The 20888-nt window shown below is 42.0% G+C and overlaps 1 protein-coding gene across 10 annotated transcripts in view; it reads right to left on the bottom strand.

Moving 5' to 3' along the window:
* Positions 1-20888, bottom strand: part of lef1 (lymphoid enhancer-binding factor 1) — a 96101-nt gene that overhangs the window by 48422 nt on the left and 26791 nt on the right. The window contains exon 1 of one of the 10 annotated variants that reach the window (XM_034130377.1): positions 438-453. The exons of the other annotated variants lie outside the window; for them this stretch is intronic. The gene's annotated coding sequence lies outside the window, so the exon portion shown is untranslated. Of the gene's footprint in view, positions 1-437; positions 454-20888 lie in introns of those variants that run through there. 10 annotated transcript variants of the gene reach the window in all.

Raw genomic sequence — 20888 nt, 5'->3', positions numbered from 1 at the left:
TGCTATCCGTGGAGCTACTGCATTACTACAGTATATTTCTAAAAAAGTTTGCGGGCCTCCATATAGCTCAACTGGTAAAACTGGGGCTTAGACCTGGGTTTGAAATAAGACCAGGACCACTTGCCACATGAAATCCCCCCTTTTTTCCCATTTCAATTCCGTCTCTACAATAAAGTGTTTTCCTCATGAGGATCCACTCCTCCACCCACTGTACAGATTACCAAATCCAATCAGCAGACTCCTCTATTGTCTTACTCGCAAAGACTGATGTACACAAAGTGGCACCTGACTCCACCCTTCTACCCCTGCCAGCCGGTGAAGCTGACAGAAAAGAGAGAAGCCCCGAGTACGCTCCTCACAGAAAGAGAGGGAGAGTTAGAGATCACGTTTCCCCTCAGACTTGGCTCGCTCTCACAGGCGAGACGGTATTATCTTACATTCTCCGAGCTTCAAACACCTGAGTGCTTGCACGCCGCCGTCATCGGTGGACAAACATGCGCTTGCAGAGACGAAATCTTTATCTCTGACATTCCTCAACGCACACCACATGCTCAGATCGATACTTGCAAGTGTTGCTTCTCTGCAGCCAAAATAAGTATCCTCTGGGGTGATGGTATCAGGCAGAGTTTCTCCTTTGTGTGCACAGGCAGCCCTGTGCCGCTGTCACTTAACACTTGGCTGACCCAGGTGCCTTGAGGGGAAGCTAATGGTGAGGGTGTTTACCTACAAACTTCACCTTCACCGCAGCGGACTGTCACTTTGTAGGAATCTGCTGAGTTTGCCCATTGGCGCCATGGGGTCCATTGTTGATGGAGGCAGTTGTTTAACTTTGTGAACTGTAAGAATGATCTGAAATGACTTATCACACAATGCAACACAGCGGTTACTGAAATATTGAAACAAAAGATCAGAAAAGCTTCACATTTGTTGTCCTTTTCTAAGTGAAAGTGTATGGGTATTCTCCTTCTGCTACCCTGTGGGAAAGGGCAAGGTCTCCACTGATGTAATTGATCAGGTTAGAGAGGCATGACAAGTCTCCTTTTTATTGTGCGGGGCCCACATATGTCCAGAGGCCGGCCCAGCTCCACCACCAGCCGTCCTTCGCTGTGCGCGGCTGTGTCGTGCTACATTCTTCAGGTCCAGAGGGGAAGTGGTCCTCGCACAGCTACTCCTTTCATCCCACTGTGTTATTGGAGAAAGCATTGAGCACTGCGTCAGGGCCTGCTGTGTCAGGGTCAGGGTTCAGCGCTGACCTGCTAAGAGGTCGCGGGGGCCCCCATCCAGTCTGTAATCAAGCACACAGCACACCTCGCTGACCCCGCTCCGCCGGCTGTCCCGTCCCCGGCCCTGAGATCAAACACAGAGCGGCCATACTCTGTGTTATCAGCCTGGGTGTCTCATCACATCAACACGCAGGGCTAAACAGTAAACACAGCCAGCCTGCTTTTGCTCAGTGTGAGTGTGTGAGTGTGAGTGTGAGTGTGAGTGTGAGTGTGAGTGTGAGTGTGAGTGTGAGTGTGAGTGAGTGTGAGTGTGTGTGTGTGTGAGCTCGTGTGTGCAAGCTTGTGTACATATTAGTTTGAAAGCCGGTGCGTGACTGTGCCTGGGTGTGTGAAGGTTGGGGTTAAGTATTGTTGATTTGATCAATTGTGATTTAGTTTTGATTTTCTTTTTTCTTTATTTAGATAAATTTGACTTGCAATAATTGATTTATTCGGCCAATGGGTGGCACAACATGCAGTCAACACTCACACTGACATATTATTACCATTTAAAGTCAATGTTGCTTATTTGTACATCCAGCTCACAGAACAACAATATCATTTAAAATGTTTCAAGCAACCCGATGATTACAAGTCCAATGTTAATTATTCTTTAAGCTCTGTTTTTGGTCCCTACCGACTCCTGAGGGAAATATCAGGCACTTCAGCTACAAAATGCTCCCGTATATTAACCGGATAGTCGCTTATTTTGTCACAGTCCTTTAGTGCTTAGTAGTTAGAGTACAGTGGGTTTTTAGTGCTTTTCATTGCTGCCCTCTATGGATGGAAATGGTGCTAATGAGAGCATTAACACTGAATCTGAATAAAGTAAAAATAAATGAATTGAGCTAAAAGATTTGGGTGGTAACGCTCAGTAGGTTTGTCACTATAAGCTACCTCTTTTAAAGTCACACTCAATAGACACATTGTTAATATAAAAACTACTGATAAGAGGGGATTTAAGGTGCCATAACATTAAAAACCCTCTTAAGGAATTTGTCATATGTCACAAGATATTCGGTCGTTTTGATTAGTAAAATAAAGAACATTTGAAGTTGAATTTTAGCTTTGAGTAGAGATATAAAACACTGTATTCTCATTATATGTAATATTAAACTCTGTATCATAGATTCCCTTCTTTGCATGTAATACTTTAAGCTCATACTTCATAGGTTATACTTTGCAATGAACAATTGATGTGTGAAGGGAGTGAAATAAAAAAGCAGGTTTCTTTGGTTACATTTTGTGTGGGTTTTCTATAAAGCTGGAGTGGGCCTGTGTAAAGAGCCCAAGCAGGCAATATTTAACCAGGTTGGTAGCTGATTTCCTGTGTGCACCAGCCTGAACCATCAGGATATTAACTGTTAAAACCACTGGAGTGTGATTCACTCTCGTGCTGATTGATTTCTTTGAGTCTCACAGAAGAGAAGTCCACAATTCCCGGGAGTTGTTACTAGAGAGAAAAGCATTTCCAGACACAGGCAACATGCTGCCAATTTGACAGGTTTAGTTAGGCACCTTGGCTCTACTCCTTTGTTGTATTTTAAAAGCATCAGTGAATATTTTTTTTTCTGAGGCTGGCTGTGTTTGAGTGGGGAAACAACTGATTTCATTCCTTTGTCTTAGGGTTTTCCCCCCACGTCTCCAAACATGAAGAAATGGTTGCAGATGAGTAATTTCTTCTTGGCAAGCCTCAGGCTGGATGAAAAAAAAAAAAGGCCATGTTCTCCAGTAGACAAAAATAATTCACTTATCCTGTCACTGCTTTAATTACTTTCGAATAAAGGTGCACTAATATTGAAGTGAATTATTTTCTATCTTGAATTTAGTGTTGTCCGTTTAAAAGTCATTGTTTCACACACATGTAAACACTCATTTCCAAAGTCCTGTCTGGGACTGTGTGTGAGTAATTGTGTGTGTGGAAAAAGATTTCTAGAAAATGCGTGTTGAGGTTTATGTTAGGGTGCACGCATGGCTTCATGTGTTGGTAAATGTCCGTGTGGGATCAAAGGCAGACTCCGACTCTCCATTACTGGCCTTCATTTCTTTAAACTGAAAATATAATTTTCCCATCCACACTTCTTTGAGCTCCAACATGTGGTTGCAGGTAATATTTCTGAAGTGTGATACATACAGAATGTGGGGCCCGAGACGTACAGTCTGCTGTGAAGCTGCAGCCTGTTTTGTCTTGTTGCTAATTTTATTACAGCTGAAATATGCGGCCAAGAGAGCGTTTGAACTCTTGGCCTCAGTCTCGCCCAAGTCGCGGCCCAATTTAAGCCAAAATTTGAAACAGTAAAATCCCAGAGGATGTAGAGTAAAGTGGCTCTGCCAAAATCCTTCATGCCCAGCCTCACCCTGCCATCTGCTTCTTAAAGTCTACTCCTGAAAAAAGGCCAACTGGAGTGATATGTAGTGCCACTGCATGCTAACATTTATCCACATTTTCTTGCACAAAATATATCAAGGATGCATTTTCTTCAGGGCATAGTGACCTGCTGCCACTTTTGATTTGTTGAATTGTAAGTATTTGCACATCCCGCTTCTGTTTCTGTCATTTACCCTGTTATAAATCACTTGTCTCGCCCTGGCTTTGACTTAGAGAAATGCTCATAAACAAGCCTCCCCCGTGCATTTCTCAGTTTTTTTATAGACGGTTGATTTATTTGGAAACGCCACTGTTGTTGGGGTACCCCTTTTTCAGGGGCTACAATGTAAAGATGCAGAGACAAAGACACATATACAGAGACGGAAGTTAAAGCAATCATTTACGAGAGGCCAATCCACCATTGATGACACTTTAAATGTTCAGACATTTCCGTAGACAGAAACCCCTCCCACCACCACCACATTAAACATGTGAAAGTTTCCTCTCTTTGTAGACCGCCACTGGTCCAGGTTCAGACTTAAAAGGCATTCTCAACCTCTTTATCAAGCCTCTTTTTTTATATCTTTCCTCGCTTTAATCTAACACATTCAAAGAGTTTGTCAAGTTATACAAATTCCTACACTCAATGACAAAACAACTGATATGGAAAAGTCTAGTTCGTCAACAAACTATTAAAGGGGAAGACATGCAATGCAATTAACCAACATAGAAGTACTAGTACTCAGATATGGCAAATAAGTAATAGCAGATCATTTTCCTTCAATAGTTTCCGTAAAAGAAACTTTAATCAACAGTACTTAAAAACTAAAATTGGTCTTGCTTTCATTGATTCAAAGTTTTGTGAAATCAATTTCTAGTGGATAGATAGATAAGGAAATGCATGCACATAACAGTAATGGATACGTTTGTTTCACTCTTCGGTTTTCATTAAAGGTGGGGTAGGTAAGTTTGAGAAACCGGCTCGAGATTCACTTTTTGTTATATTCCATGGAATGCTCTTAACACCCCGATAGCAATGAATATCTTAAGTGCTTTGACAAAAAATCCATACAAAAATGTCATCTGTGGAAGCCGTAGTACTGTAAAAAGCACGACCAATCATTTTAGCCGGCCCGGCTAAAATGATTGGATGGCCTACCTGCCTGTCAGCCTTCCATCTGTGCACAAACTTATCTCGTGCCCTCATTGGTCATGTGCGCGTTCGTGTGTGTTGGAGGAGGGGCTCTGTAAGGAAGTGGCAGATTTTTTCCGGCTGTGTATTTTCAAATTCTCGCGCACTCGAGCTGGTTTCTCCAAAATTACCTACCCCACCTTTAAGATATATCCTTTATTAAAGATCTTTAGAGCTACTAGTAGGCAGAATTTGGTTCCTTTTGACAGGATGCATGTTTCCCCCAGTTTCCAACGTTATTCTAAGCTATGCTATCCAGGCTGCTAGGTGACGCTTTACATTCAACACACGAGATAAAAGTGGTATTGTTCTGGTGGTACTCTTCACGAGTGAGTAAATTCCCCAACATTTTTTGAACTATTCCTTTATGATTAGGTCGACAACCAGAGAGACAGAGTGCTAAAATGTCAAGGCTGTCTCAGGATTATTGGCATGAGCACCAGTGATGTTGACCCTTTGATCGGCGTCATGTAGTCTTGATGCAGAGTGGAATAACACGACCAAAGGCAGAAGAAAATAATATTTTCATTCTGGAAGAGAGAAAATGATCCTCAATGCAAGTCAGTGTTGTAACTGGCCAAACTTCATGAATGGAGACGTTATTATATCCAATCCAACTTTATTTATATAGCACATTTGAAAACAACAGAGTTGACCAAAGTGCTGTACATGAATAAATATATACAAAAGCAGCATACATACATTTAGACAAAACCGATAGGACAAAAAGAAACTAATGTAAAAGCACGAGACAATAAAACCATCCTTATAGCCACAGACTGAAAACCCTCATACATGATGTAAAAACATTTGAAAACACAACAAAATAGAAAACTCCGATTTAGAAACACAGACTGATACGTCTTATACGTGGTCTGCAAAGGCACGGGAGAACAAGTAGGTCTTTAAAAGAGATTATGGATAGTCTACAGCCAACACTATAACCGGGCTGGACTGCGTTGGCGACCCAGCATGCCGTTGGAGCGCTGAATGTGTGTTTCAATGTGTTTCAATGTGTTTCAGGCACCCTCAGTGCTGCTTGGCTTCGCTGCATTAGCAGATCGGGCCAGACGCTCAGCGTGATCCGTCATAGGGGATCGGGCCGGATCACAGTGGGTGAAAAGTGAAATGAATCTTGGTCCAACTCAACATCACACAACTGTTTCTTCTCAGCGATATGAGAAATGATTCAATAAGGAGAAAGAAAAAAGGAAACCATGTGTATTGTGCTTGTTTGATGATGTGAGAGTGATGGGTAGGGGATTCTTTGTTCTTGCAATTAAGATCAATTGTAATGATTTCTCAGAGAAAAATGTAATTTCAACAGATGCCAGGATCAAGTCATGTGGCGTGAAAATCTCCTGGAAAGTCCAATTAAAACAAACCTTTTTGATTTATAATTAAAACTGCTTAAAATATAATATAACCATGCTTCAGTTGAGCATTACAATTTTATGAGAAATGTAATCTTCTTCTTTAAAGAAAAGGGAACAAAACAAAAGAACCTGGACATAAAGCTTTTGTATTTCTTGATTATGGACTTAAATGTTATCTATTGACACTTTTTATGTACAATCGCCTCCTTGAAAGCTAAAAAAACGTCCCAAACACGGACATATCTTTGAAAAGTGAAACAACCATAATGAATACTCATCATGATGCGAAATCCGTGTGAAAGACGCTCCTCAAAAACAAAGCCCCACAACGTACCCTTCCTATTTTGAGCAGATGACACTGCCTTAGCATACATTACTCATGCATATTATCTTGACTAATCACGCTATTTGTGGGCCTGATTGCGGTGTTTCTTAAGACGGGGTGACGAGGGGAGATGCTTTGTGGCGGAGCTAATGATGTCCTTTTGTGATAGGGCTGGGTGTGAGGGTTGAGGACACTGCAATAGACTCCGAAGAGCTGCTGTGTGGGTCTTAGTGTGACTGGCAGCTGCAGTAATCCGCCCTTTGTGTCTTCAACAGGGCCCCACTGAGCTCCCCTGACAGCGACCCATGTTCCCAACTCCACCAGACAGCCCAGATGGGCCGAGTGACACCGAGGGAGAGAAGGAAGGAGGGAGGATGAATGCACCCGAGATGGGTTAAGAAAAGGAGTAAGGAAGTCAAAAAGAGGAGGAATAGGACCAAAAATTGGGGTAAGGACAAAATCCTATCTAAAAGGATGGAGAAACGGAGGTTCCTGAACGCCTCCTTGACAGCTCTGTTGCTGCTATTACAAAACAGGCTTTGGATAAGGGCTGCTTTGTTGGCCCAGCATTTGTTTTTTTGTTCCTTTGCGGTCACCCTGAAGCGTGCCTGAGAAAGGACTCTGATTGGTGGAGGCACTCTGGGCGCAGCATAATTAAAATCCACGGTTGCACACGATTACAGCAATACCCCCTCTCTCTCTTTCTTTCACACACACACAACACACTGTTTATTTACATTGAGCAGCCCAGTCGTGACGTCTAACAGGACTACACGGTTTTTTTATGTTGTTGCTTGTGGTTTCTGTTTGTCTCATCTCCGTACTCTCATGTGGTGCTGTGTGGGTTTCCTTCACTGCTTTGACATGCGTAATATAAGTGAAGGCTCACGCAATATGCTCCCGTAACACTTATCACATCTGCCGTGACCACATCCTGCTCCACAACGTCACAAGAGATCATCGGACCAGAGTATTCACTGAAATGGGTCACCTGGTCAAATCCAGCATTTGAAGACAGTATTTTGAAGTATTATAAACATATTTATTCAGCTGGGGGAAACACATCTACTCAAAGAAACAATCAATCTTTCAGTTTTCAGTAAGAAGCATGAGTGAAAACAACTGTGGAGGGGTGTGTGTGTGCGTGTGCGTGTGCGTGTGCGTGTGCGTGTGCGTGTGCGTGTGTGTGTGTGTTTTTCTTTGATGTTGGTGCTGGTTAATATCCTGTGTCATATGCTAACATTGTTAGAGTTCAACACTGATGTTTCCCTGTCCTCAACCAAGTGGTTTTACAGGTCAGCCATAATAGTTGTGACGTATGCAGATATCATTATATTGATATCCAAAACAGATGTTGGCAGTAGTTATATTCCTGATATGATTAATTAGTCAGAAAAAAACAATTACCTTCTCCCGAAAACCAATTTTTCCAGGGCAAGATAGATGCATTTAAGCATAATTATTTTAAGAGCTAAAAAAAAAAAAAAGAACAGGTCTGACTGGGGCTAATTTAATTCTGTTCTAATTTAATGACATGTTCCTGGAGAAAACACAAGGATGGATCTAGGGCTCTAACTAACTGTTATATGTATTACTTTATACTTTAGTGGCAAACGCACTTTAAAATGAACACAAATACTAGGCGAGATCTTCAAATTGCGTGCTTTGTCAGATCAACTCTTTAATCCCAAAGATAAAAGGTTTATTATCAAATAAAAACAGAGAGAAAAGTAGATAATCAATAAGTTTCATGACCTAGAATCAGGGCACCTTTAACAATATTTAATGATTCATCTGTTATCAAAGTAAACCTTGATTTCTGTCTGTTAGCTAATTGCTCTGGATGGTTCATCCAGTAGTTGTATGACAGTTTGTAAACAGATGTTTTAATATAGTTCTGCTGTTGTTTAACGTCGCCCCACTTACTTCAATGTAAGGCTTCTCTCTGGGTTTGAATGCGAGTTCACCGTGGAGGCCTGTGAGACAAACTACGATTTCTTCAAGAATTAGAAAAGGTAGGACAGGGCGAGTAAGTGATATGCAAATGGTCATTTTGTCGGTAAAGTATTTCTTAAAGATTTGCTTGCGAGTGAGTCATTCAGCTGAGTGCCTCATAAAACATGCAATTAAAACTAAAGGGAATTTACTTATATAACACAAGCTTTACAAAACCGTGTGATATGACTCACTGAGCAAAGATGTCCCTCGAGTCAGAAAAAAATACCCTTCAATGAGCAGTCATGTATATCTGTCCTTTTAATTAGGCGGTTTGTAGTATTTTAAGAAAGAAGACATCAAAAGTGTTATAAGAAGGTGAAAGGTACCTGTTTTCATACATCACTGTTTACTAATGTTCACCTTGAATGATGACAAAAAAGTCCTGCATGTTAGAAAAGACTCAATTTACAGAGTCAGTTTGGTAAAAATCCCATGATAAGTAAGTATGTGATGGAAAGAAGTTGGTCAGCGATAAACAGCCTAGCCCTAAAAACCTCAGTGTGGAAATAACAATTTCCTGAAAGCTTGAAAACAAACCAATGCCCAACGTCCTGCAGCATGAAATGATCTGTTCTAACTTCTTACTGCAACCGAGATGACAGGTCTTTGATTTTAGTGTGATTGAGCTCTTCACTTGAGACATCAAACAGATCATAAAGCAAGGGGGATTTGAGGGAGATACAGACCCTATTAATCTTCTGCTTTCTTCTTAATTTATATTTAACCACTGGCTTGGCACGGGAAAAAAGATGGTGTTTATGGCCCCCTAAAATCAATCATTAATTTCTTACTGCTAAACCCAGGCCAAACAATGTTGTAAATAATGTTAATCGCAAATGAAACGCCGTGATGTCACCATCAACATTTCTTCAAACAGCACTGTATTTACCCCGGCTCCCACAACAAGCTGTAGAGCCTTAAAGCCTCGGTACTACACTGTGAGGAGAACTAGTAATTGTCTACGTTAACTTGCATGAGTTCAAATAGGAATTGCTTGTATGTGTTCTGAAGCTAATTGGAAGACAGCAAACAGCTTCGGTGAATGGAGCTGGGTCAATGTGAACTCAAACAACGCAAATACAGTTTTAATAATAGGAAATGCCTCTGTAGACAAGATGGTGTTTGTGTGATGATGTGTTTTCCATGTGTGTGCATGTGTGTGTGCATGTGTGTGTGCATGTGTGTGTGTGTGTGTGTGTGTGTGTGTGTGTGTGTGTGTGTGTGTCATGGCAGCGATAAACTAATTACTTCATTATCTAGACAGGAGGAATAACTCATTTAAAGTCACAATTAAACAAGCAGTTGCTTCCTTCATTAGTTTTTTGTGCTGAAATAAAAGATAATTAATATAATTTAATAGGTATTTGTTTAAAACGTGGAATATTAAGTTCAATTCAAATGAAAAAGTAGAAAATACTTTATGAAAATTGGGATAAAACAATATTGGAGACCTGACAGATATGAAACAAAACCAAACCGAAATTAGACTCTTGCCTTCCAGATGTGTTATGTTTGTGCTAGGCCATCGTTGCCTGTGTGTGGAGACAGATGTGTTAAATGAAGGGCGGCGAGTGAATCAAATCTGATGCACTCGGTCTGGAGATTTCCCAGTTTGGGAGCGGATTAGAAATGGGGAGAGCTGCACATCCATCCCTCTATCTTTGTCTAATTGGCATGTCATAATTGCCACTCCACAAAGCCCAGTGAAGGCTGGACACAGAATGACTGAAAGTAGCAGTCTTTGCACCTCAAGCTCTTTTGTAGCAGAGGAAATGTAGTGATTGAAGCATGCAATAGAATAGTTCTGGAAACCGAAAAGCTCAGATCAGTGTTCAAATTCAACATAATGAATGCCTATCAGCTTCAGTGACGCACTTTTCCTTTTTTCCTTGAGCTAGAAACATTATATACATGCATGGAGATCAGAAGATAAGCAAGTGCAGGACTTCAAACAAGCAACAGAGCTGACATCCACATCACAGAAAATTGGTACGAAACTATAAGGGTGCAACAAAACTTTCCAGGGAGTTTATGCTAGTTTCACATAAGTCATATTTGAGTTTGGTCTCGAGTGCTGCTTCATGAACATGATGAAATGGTCCTTTAAAGTGCTCTCGGAGCAGCCAACACTTCAAGGGTTTCTCAGAACCCGCACCACTGCCTTGTATCACCCGGGGACAGGCAGAGAGAAGAGGGCCAAAGAGAAATGAGAAGAGAACGCAAGAGACAGCGAGCAAGAGGGAGAACACTCCAAAACTCAAATGCAAAAGAGTCATAGGGGCTGAGATGAGCAGAGGAACACTAACAGAGAAAAAGAAACTCAAAATGAAAGCGCACGGAGTCCAAATAAATGTTTTTATTCTGAGCTGATCTTCACATCAGATGAGATAAGAGCACAGTAAGTTCAGTCTCTGCTCGCAGCTCAGTTCAGGCATTTCTTTTTCCAACTTACTGAATGTAGGACTAAAAAGGAGGACCAAAGGAAGAAGGAGGCAGGAGCAGCATGAGCGTGCCCACTAGCTTTTAGTCAGGAAGCCTAATGAGTTCCTGTGGGATGGAGACTGCGCTGTCAATCATCCTCATTCTTCTCCAACAGTATGCCGTGTCGTCCCGTACACCCAGAACCAAGGGGCATGAAATAATTAGAGATGGCCAAGCAGCCACAGTGTGGTCGTCTGGCAGAGGAAGGAAAGTCACAGCGGGTCTCTTTGTGTGAGGGGACGTTTGGTGTTGGAAGACACTGTGCCCGCCTTCATCACAACGCTAAAATGTGACAATGAGGTAATAGTGTTACGGCATGTTGCGTAATGTCGCCGTGATTCCTGACTTATTGTGAGGCTGATGAAAGAAAAAAAATGGTGAGCAATGGATTCGGCATATGATGAAAGAAAGGGAGCCCCTGCTGATAGGGCAGCTGTGAGCCTCTTTTTAAGGATGGGATGGCGGAGAATGAGAAGGGGAATTATTAAGCAACGAGAAAGATATCAGGCCTATTGTTCGGCTGGTTTCCTTTAAAAAGGGAAGAAGCGATGTAGAGCGGATGGGGGATGCTGTACGAACAGCTAGAATAAAATATTTATCAGTTGTGATCCATACAGTCCCCCAGAGCGTGCAGGGGTTGATTATATAGACCACGCAACCAATTAACATTTCTGTACCATCCACATTTGGGCTTAACCTCTTTTTTTTGGCAATAAATGCAAATAAGGAGACAAACATACACTGAAGGAGAGGGAGCTGTGGGAGGAAAATGAGCCATCCCCGGAAAAAAAAACAAGAAGGGGATTTAGTAACATCTGCATGTGAATAGATGCTGCCTAACATCGACAGCGGCTGTAAAGGCTTTATGTAATTGCTGATGAACAATGTCACAGTGCTGGCACATGGGGGAGGGACGGCTTAGAGGGTCATGTGACGGGAACTATCTTTATATTAAAAGCAACGTTTGAGCCGTATGACTGTGCAAATCTAATTTTAACTGTGACACCTCAGACGATTCACGGGTTTCTTAAGAAAGGAAAGGTAAACAGGAACCGTAGGTGTCATCTGTACTGTATTTGTATACATGGAGACAGTATAAATAAAGCATGCACATTACAATTACTTTCATTAATGATTACTCAATCAATCAAGTGATATATGTCCATAGAAGTGAACCAAATTGAACCACAAGATTCCTTATTTGTTCATGGCCTCATAACTGTTTTCTGATCGGACAACTTTTGATACCTGGACAAATTAATCTAGGATACAAAATAGCTTTGTAAGGATTAGGGAAAGGTTAAAATGACCACTTTGTTAGGGTTAGGGTTAGGGGTAGGGGTAGGGGTAGGGTTAGGGTTAGGGTTAGGGGTAGGGGTAGGCTTTACTGGCACTATTACAACACCTGGTCAAGGTCAGGGAACGATGGTGGACTCTTTAAAAAAAAGAATTGTAACGTTGAGTCAAGTTGGAACAATGAAAATAGAAAGTAGTCTCCCGCTAAATCTTCTTAATTACTTACTATGTTGCTCTAGAAGACATACAACCTACAGTATGGCCATTATAGGGCTCTGATACCACAGATGCTCTTGTTTTTGTCTGGATGACCGTCTCAAGTTCCTTATTTTGTCCAAACAACAGTCCAAAACTCATAAATCAAATGTTCTATATAATCTCACAACTGAAGAGCTGGAACAAGGGAATGTTTATCGTGAATTATCAAATGTTACAGATGAGTTTTCAGTCAATTGTTTAACTGTTGCAGCAGTAAGTAAAACATGAATCATTTCTGTGTCTGCAGTTTACATTGCTGAGATCCACCCAGAAGTGCAGACTGAGAGAACAGCCAGCGAGTCACAAAGGTTAATGGATGGCTCTTTCATTCATCTAGCCCCCCCTCACAAGCTTTCTTCACTGTTTTGCTAAACTGCCTTCCGAACCTCTCCACGAGTTTTGACACGCAGTAATAACACCCGTGGTCCGGGGTTAATTACATGTCCATCTCCTAACAAAAACACTGCATTGTGTCCTGCTCGGTTTGTGTAAAGAGCTGGCAGGAGAAGGCAGGAGACTTTGTGCCACGGGAGGAGGGTTGGGCATCTCCCTCTGGGGACGGAGTCAGGGTGGAGAGAGCAGCCAAGGCTGACCTACGAGGCGGGGGCCCGAGAATTGGCGAGGGATCTGAGGCAAAGTGTGAGGGCGCTGGAGAGTTGTTCTATCTGTGGGCACCGAGCCAGCTGTGATCTACTGTGTTTCCCCCGACAGGCCAATACACGCTGATGCCAAGAGGAGAGGAGAGGAGAGGAGAGGAAAGGAGAGGAGAGGAGAGGAGAGGAGAGGAGAGGAAGCTACAGTGATGGGGATGTCGTATAGAAAAGATGTGATAATTACTAACGGGAGATTAAAAAAAGAAGCAGAGAACATGCATGATGACAAAAAATAAAATGGTCAAATTACTACTTTGCTATCACACATACATTTATATCGTTTGACCATGACATGCAGCCTACTGTAAATCATTTTACAAGACTCTCTGTACTCTGAAGGTACAACTTTTGTTGCACGTGGATGTCCATCTATTCTGGAATAGTTTTCGATTCTTTGGGAAGTTTTGACTTTTATTCAAATTGAGGTTAAAAGACAGAGGGTGTTGTTTAGTGTCCAAGTTGTCCAGACTGTAAATCTCTTTTAGACTTGTTTTGGTCTATGAAAATGGACTTGATGTCATATAGGGTCATCACCTTTTTCTAAAATCACTTCTCATGGAAAGGCCATTGCATATTGTGAAATTCAAATTTTGAAACTGCAAAATCAAGTGACAGTATGACCGGAAGTTGTGACAAGCTGTATTATTGACAGGTGGGTTCAGGTTATTGTTTTCAGGGACCTCAAGTCCTCCCAAATGAGTAATTTCAGATCACACTAAGATAATGGCTTTCGCGTAAATACTCTTATCTGCCAACATTTTTTGTGAATTAGAAAGATCAATCATTTGTGCAAACCATTTTCAAATGTTTCGGGACTTCAGGTGCTCCATAAAATTGTTATTTGGCACTTTTTCTTTTGTATCTTTTGGCACTGCTCCTTCAAAAGTATTTTCTGAAAAAATTAATCAGTGAGAGTCCGTTCAGTTAGAGACAAGTCCATGTTTCATATTGCGAGCAGGCTCCCCCTACGTTGGGACATACCATCTACCACACCTCGTCCCCATCACCCAAAGGAATCGCTCCTAAATATTCTTGAACTGACGGCAGCTAACATTATCTCTTCTCCTCAACCAGCAACTCTCCTCCATTTTTCTCCCCTTTTCCAATTTCCCCTCCCGGCTCCTTCCCCTTCTCTTCTTCCGTAATTTTCCTCATTTCTGTATTTCTCTCCCCTTTCTCCTCGGCCTGTGCTGTCCCCGGGGGGTAAGAGACAGGCTGGGAGACTCGCTGTATGTGCCGCTGTCATGGCCTGAGCTCCCTACTTGAGGACCCTTTGATGGTGTTGGGGATTATTCATCATGTTGGACGCTATAGCACTGTCACACAGCAGCAGCAGCAGCAGCACATGCATATACAGACATACACATAAGTGCACCAATATTTCCTGCTCAGGAATTTGTACTTTCTCCATCGCAACACTTTGATGTGTAAGTGCGGTTGTCATCAAGATACTGTTAGGATGTGCAGTGTTAGTGCTGCAATTTTGGGGTATTTGAAAGTCGTTTTTTGTGATAACTTAATAGGAAGTCTCACAGCACTAAAAACAGTCGTCAAGAAAGTGTGTTTATCACTCAAATCTATATCTTAACATGTTTGAGAATCTTCTTTAAAACCAATTCCAAAGTACCTACTCTTGGGATGACCATCTGACTTTTTGGCTAAACCCTTTTTTTTTTGTTATAATGATAATAACATAACAATAAAAAACACAAAACTCAGGACACTACCTGTGTTACCGGAAGTGCTCTCCATTTCCATTTTGGGAACGCAGCCCTGATCCTCTCTTAGTGTACCTGACAATGTTTGACATTTACGACCCAGCATCTACACAGGTTCTGTAATCTGAAAATCATCCTGGAGTGCAAACTGACCACTGCAAATTGGAGCCAAGCTGACAGTTGAAGTGAAAATACTACAATAAGAACGTTAGTTTTTTTGTCATTCCTCTTGGTTTAAGGTGTTTGGTTGGACAAACATTCATTTTGAACATCACCTGGAATCCTTTGAGTTTTTAATGGAAAATGTTCACTGCATAAACCATTCATTGCTGGCCCTATTAGTCATATTGCTCTAGAATCGGTTAATATGAGCATGTAAAACTCAAATTAAACATGTCAACAGTGAACATTCAACATGTGTAGCCGATTGTGAAAAGTTTCCTCTGCCCAAAATCTGCCAATTTCTCACACAGGACTGAGTTTTTCTCAAATCTGCAAACACCTCTGGTGGCTTTTAACATTGTTCGGTTTCTTCTCGTACTCAAATAACAAGCCAAGAATCAGAAATAACCACGATCTAAAACCAGAAGAGAATCAGAAGAAGATTTGATCAAATCTCAAGTAAACCGGCCCTGTCTCTGCTGATGTTATATGAAACTTTAGTGAAGTAAACAAGGCCAGCTGTCCTTTAAATAGACAGAGTGTTGGTCAATAGTAAATGTGTTCCGATTGAATGTGTGTGAGTGTGAGTGTGAGTGTGAGTGTGAGTGTGAGTGTGAGTGTGTGTGTGAGTGTGTGTGCGTGTGTGTGTGTGTGTTGGCTGCTGGGTGTGGCTGCTGGCGACTGGAGCGTAGTTCTCACCCAAACTCCTCCTTGTGTGCCAATCCTGGATTTCTTTTTTATTCTTCTCTCCCAGGGTCCCTGGAGGAATTTGGGAGCATCTCCTTAATGATCCTGAGTGGTGCAGCGGTGGCAGTATGTGGGCTGCTGGAGTGTAGGCGCTGGAGACGGAGCAGCGGAGCTCCACAGCTCCTCATTAGGCCCGGGACTCCCGAGCTGGAGCCACATTAAAGAGCAGCCATGCCTTTCAACATGTGCCGGCTGGTCTCTCTTCCGCTTTCTACTCTGCTGGAGCAGACGCTCGCATTTCAGATGCATCCACACATACACAAAATGTAACAAGGAATGATACGGTGCAGCATGAGGAGAAAAGGGAGGTCATTTGAATTCTGGCTTTTGTGCTGTAGGCTGTATTTGATAAGAAATACTATAAGATTGAATTTATATATGCCTAAACCCTGCACCTTATACTGTATGCATATGCTCTAAAACTGCACCTTATCAAAATATATTTATTCCCAGTTTGGAATGAATATAGTATCTATCTATCTATCTATCTATCTTATTAATATTTATACCTTTATGTAGATTGATGTATGTGAATGTATTGAAACCTCATGCACTTTTCTTTGCACTTTCTGGTTTGATGCAAATTGGATGCATTTCGTTGTACTCTGTGCAATGACAATAATATTACATGGGATTTGTATAGCGCTTTTCCTAATGCTCAAAGAAGCTGAATCAAAAAAGAATCTGAATCTAAAAAAGCATACGTGCGGCACATTTAAAGTCAAATTGCACAAGAAAAGTGACATCAGGAGCACACTGCCAGCGACGTGTCTTCCTTATATCATGACTCTCAGTGCAGACGCTCCCTTGCGTGCGGCAGCCAGGCAGGGATCACAATAATCCAGTAAAGCCCTCCACCTCTTCACACACTTAACAGAAGTGGAGGCAGCTCCTCCTCCCTCTGTGAAGTTGGGCTTGGGAGGCTTCTCGAGGTCAGGCCTGTTGTTATATCGATGAAACACTCATCTTGCAAACGGTCCGCAGCCCGCCCAGAGTTCAGATGACAACCCGGCTCGCCTCTGAGAGGAGAGATTAAGTCTCTTCCTCCAGAAGTGCGTAAAGAGTAAAAAAAAGGGGTGTTAGCGGAGGATTGGTATTCAAATTGCTCTGGGAATTTCGCATGCATGCGTTTGCTATCTGTGTTTACGATTTAGACGGGTTTTGCTGTAAACAAGCAACCGTGAGAGAGCGGTTTGGATGATATGATAAAACGCACATTGCTTCAAAGTGCTGGAATCAATATCCCAGTTAATCATACACATGAGGGCATTGAAGAGTGGTGTTCTTCTTTGGTCGGAAAGACATACAGTAAGTCATATTAATGCAGTTTAATTCAATTAGCTCTTTGCTAGGCGTGCCACAGAGGCCCAGAGGGATGTTTTGTTGGTGTGCAGCGAGCGAAAAGTGAGCCAAGGGAGGTTTGCCAGTTAATATGATGATATGATGACAGGATTTGGTGCCATAACAAGCAACAAACTGAGAAGTTTTAATTAAGGGTAAAACAAGCCTGCAATCGTTCACACACAAAGTTGGCTACAGTGAGGAGTGGGAAACCAACAAGTTTCATAAAAGGGCTGAAAACGGTTTTCAGTTAGAAGGAATCATTGAAACCAGTCCGTTTGTTTCCCCGACTGTCAAACAAAGAGCTCAGTTAAGGATGAAACTCTCCCGACAGGCAGTTCAAGAAGGAAAAACAGCGATCGTCCACAAAAATAAAAAACACACAAACCCCCGACACAAAGGAGAGCCCAAAGGTTTCTCCCCTCCAGCGAGGCCCTGTCACCACTGACACAAGCAGTTCTTTTCCCATTTCATTTTAATTTCCATTCTGTGTCTTAGAAATAAATATTTGATCTTTTCCCCCCTGAACCTGTCACCGATGGGCCTTTGAAGCTGCGAGACACTGCATTGTGTTTGTGACACTGCGGGATATACAGGAGAAAAAGATCAAACTCCTCTGCGGAGAGAGAACATGAAATGGTAAACAATGTGTCCTGGCGGTTTACCTGTTTAGAGGCTCTCTTTGTTTCAAAATGTTCTGACCACCAATGTTTAGAGGCAACAATGTTGTACAATGTTTGCTTTTCTGGAAGTGATTCTCCGCTTTAATGTTCTTTCTCTCATTGTGTTTGTTCTGTGAATGCTGCTGTAGTTTGCAGAAAAACTTTATTACTGACATATTTGTTCTGTTGACTTTTCTCGTGCATGTGTCTTCGTGTGCGTGTGTGTGTGTGTGTGTGTGTGTGTGTGTGTGTGTGTGTGTGTGTGTGTACAGAAGCAGCAGCACTGGAGGTCTGCACAGTAGCAACTTGTGGAATTCCCCTACCTGAGATCAAATGGAGAAAAAGATATATGGTCTCTCACTGCTCGCCAATTAATACTTCACCTGCGTCTACGATAAGATGAAAAAGTGATAACAACGTAGACGGGGACAGCCAAGGGTCGAGAGAAAGTGTGAACCGGAGAAGGAATGAGCTCGGGTGTTTTGGAAAATCTTGAATGTGTTCCCTCACGTTGATCAGCAACACTCCAACATAACAAGCGTGGAGGAAATATACTGGAAGGTGTGTAACAAAAATGTTGATTCTATGCTCCAGATTAAAGGCCTGTGTAAAAATAGAGAAAGACACGGTAAGCACGGTCTCATAAAAAAGTGGAAATTGAGCACCCTAGTTAGTCATAATTGGCTAATTTTGTTTGTAAGGTCATGATAGCACTTGAAGCCTCTTTGGATCCCTTCCCGCAGAAATGCAACATGCAACACAGGCAGCTCTTTTGTGTGCCAGCGAGCACTGATGTGCTTTCTGTTTCCATGCCAACTCACTTTCATCTCTCATCTTTCTTACCAGCTCATCCTACGCTTCAGATGAATTAGGTTTGTTGCAAATTCTTTTGAAGTGCACACACAACCCCAACCCCCCCCCCCCCCCCCCGCATACCACCCCACTTCAGCGAAACAAAACACAAACACTGAGGAGCTACAAATGTAAGCCAGTAATCTTGCTCGTTTCGGCTCCTTGGCTAACCAATGGCACCACGGACAGCGTATTTCCACTTCATTTCAATTTGGAATACGTCCCTCGCTCCGTCTACCTCTTGGCTTCCATTTTCTGCCGTTGTGTGCAGCTCGGCGCCAAACAATTCATTTCCATTATGGAGACGGTCTCTGAGAGGGTTGCATTGTGGGTTGTAATGATCTTCAATTACACTGATGCCTGTACCTAAGGGGTAAAAGGAAGGTGGGGGTCTCTTAAGGATCAAAGGTTCGGACCTGAAGAGGACGTCTGTGTCCTTGCAGATGTATTTTCTCAAGATGCTCCAGTGAATTCTGCCTCTGGACACAGAAAGGCAATTTCCAGGCCCAGGGCTGTTTGTGTCGGTAATGGAGGTGCCGGAAAAATCTGGGATCGGAAAATGGAGCCCTGGCCTTTGAGATATCAGTGATAAACATGTAAACTTTGATTACTTCTGCTCCTGCATGTTTTTTATTTATTTATTTGGCCCAAAGTTGATAAGGCTTCAGAGCTGCTAACCAAAACGTGTATGTTATTTATATCTTAAAGGGGACCTATCATACAAAATGCACTTTTGTACGTCTTTTCTACATGAATATGTGTCCCCGGTGTTCCAGGGAACTCACCAAGTGTCAGAAAACACAACCCTCTCTATTTTCCTCCATACCCAAATCTCTAAAAAAGGGGCTGCAACGGATCTGATAAAAACTGATCCAGATTTGAACACTGTCCTGACGTCAGGACGGTGGCGCTACGGCTATTGGGCCAACTCCACCAATCAGGAGGAGACAGCCACGGCCATTGCCGTTCGAAAGCGCTGGAGACGCTGTAGTACATATGCCAGGCCAGTAGATGGTGCTGTTCTCACAGAATCTGCCCTTGCTAAAACAGGGATAAAAAAGTGCAAATTGAGCAAAATGAGGCATGGCTAAAATGCATGATCTGTTTGGTATTTTGAAGAAAAAAAAAGTATAAATATGCCTTATATAGGTATGGTCCTACACTATATTATTATAATATAGCATGATAGGTCCACTTTAAATGACTATGTTTAATATGAAAAGAGTCATGCATTATGTCTCTACAGAGCATTTTATCGTCTTCAGTGGACACATTTTTTACGCTTTACGCAGTATTTCATACCATTATCATCTTTAAGCGATTGATAAAAATGTGTTTGTAATATCTTTAATCAGAGCTTGATTATGAGTCATTAAAACAGTCGACACATGGTGTTCATACGGTTGTTGATTTACAACCCCATGACACAGAATGATCAGGAATTGAAATATGAATCTTCAGCCGTTGCAACTGATCAAATCTGTCTTTGATTCTGAGAGAAACTAATGAAAAACAATTGAATTGGCAATCCAAAGCCACAGAAACTTTATTTGATGGTAGTTGAATCAGCAAATCTAATGCCAGAAAGCCAAAACACTCTCCATTCCCACAGTCATCAGTCTTTATAGAGCCACACAGCACACATCGGCCTCATCTCTCACTGAAGTCGCTTTTGACATGTGACACGTGACTCAAAAAACAGACAAAAGCTTTTTATAAAAGGTGAACTCAAGGAAATTGAATCCAAACTCATTCCAAAACACAAACGCACAATCTTGCCGTACAGTATAGTGCCACAGAAAAAGACTAGTATATATTCTATAGTACATAGTGTTTGTATGTTTCTGTCGCTCTCCTATTAAGCTTTCTACCGCACCTTCTTCAGCTCTACATCAGTGTAAGCTGCAATATGTGTTCCTGGTGACATCAAACATGCTCTCACTATCTGGGTGTGTGTTTGAAGTTCTGTCGACTCGAGGAAAAGAAGGAGATATAAATAACATGATATCTGAGGTTTCAGCGTATCTGGACATGAAGATGCTGATTTCTTTAGATGGAAGAAAACTAAACAAAAGATGCCAGCTTTGATAACGTGGAGTTTAAAAAGAGATGGGGGAAAGAATAAAAATAGTCTTCAGGTTATCTCTGAGGTTCATTTCATGGTGAATGCGGAAAAAAAGTTAAAGAAAAGCACTCG

Source organism: Trematomus bernacchii, unplaced genomic scaffold, assembly GCF_902827165.1.
Source record: "Trematomus bernacchii unplaced genomic scaffold, fTreBer1.1, whole genome shotgun sequence".
NCBI lineage: Eukaryota > Metazoa > Chordata > Actinopteri > Perciformes > Nototheniidae > Trematomus > Trematomus bernacchii.
Note: the sequence above shows the minus strand (reverse complement) of the source record. Positions and strands in the feature narration are given on the sequence as shown.